The following is a 1208-nucleotide window of genomic DNA, read 5'->3' as shown; positions in this document are numbered from 1 at the left end:
TATTTATTATATATAATTCTTAATATATACTATATAATTTGAAAAACTATTTCAATACTAAAGCACGTGACTAATGACATGCTATAATAATTATTTAATTAATAACATAATAATAAATATAAATAAAAAATAAAAAATAAAAATATTAAATAAATATTCAAAAATCAATTATTTGTAAAATCAAAATATTTTCTTAAAATAAAAAGCACTTTGATTCTGGTTAAGTTGCTGTATAAGAAAAACATTAAACTTTTCAAAAATTCAATTTTTTTAAAATAATATTTTTTTAAAAATCAAATATAAAAGCTCTGAAAAGATTAAATAATTTCAGACATATTGTCATTAATAGTGATAATTTTTGACATAACAAAATTAACACCATTAGAAATAATATTTTATTTCTTCAAAAAAATAATAATATTTCTTAAGAATATTTTTTACATCATTTAAATAATAATTTTGAAAGTTGTGATGCAAATTATTTACATCATTTTATTAATAATAGTTGGAAAATAATTTCTCAGACAATAACATCATTTAAATAAATGATTTTGAAAGTGGTGATACAAATTTCAAAAAGTATTTAGAGCTTTTATTTGAATTTCATAAAACAATTTAGAGATTTTTGAAAAGTTTAAAAAATTTCTTATCTGTAAGAAAATATTTTTATTTTTAAATAAAAATATCAATGTTTTTATTTCTAAAATTTATTTGTTTCCTATTTTTATATATTTTTAATTAAAAATTAAAAATAAGAAAAAATTGACACGTCATTATAGTTAGAGGTAAACAAGTCAATTTTTAGCTTGATGAATAAGTAAGCCAGATTGAAAGTTTTTTATGATACAAAAATTATCTTGATTGTTTAATATTCTAGTTAAATAACTTTGTAGATTAAGATGTAAGTGAATGTAATTTTGAAGATTTTTATGCGATCTTCTCATATATGATTAATCAGAAGTGTATTTATATGTTGTGTCTTACACTGACTGCATCTAGGATATATGTCTTGCAGATATTTACAAAATATTTGTATAGAATCGATCATTTGGGTTATAATATATTTGTGGTTGTTTTGTTGCATTTCAGTAACATGTCATATGTTATTTTCACTTACTATTTAGTTATGAGGTTTATATCAAAAGTAAAAATTTAGAATCAGAAATGAATATACTTAGTCTTTAAGTAAATCTTTTGATCTTTGTCAT

The sequence above is a fragment of the Brassica rapa genome, chromosome A05, assembly GCF_000309985.2.
Source record: "Brassica rapa cultivar Chiifu-401-42 chromosome A05, CAAS_Brap_v3.01, whole genome shotgun sequence".
NCBI classification, from domain to species: Eukaryota; Viridiplantae; Streptophyta; class Magnoliopsida; order Brassicales; family Brassicaceae; genus Brassica; species Brassica rapa.
The sequence above is the reverse complement of the archived record's forward strand: the minus strand, read 5'-3'. Positions refer to the sequence as shown.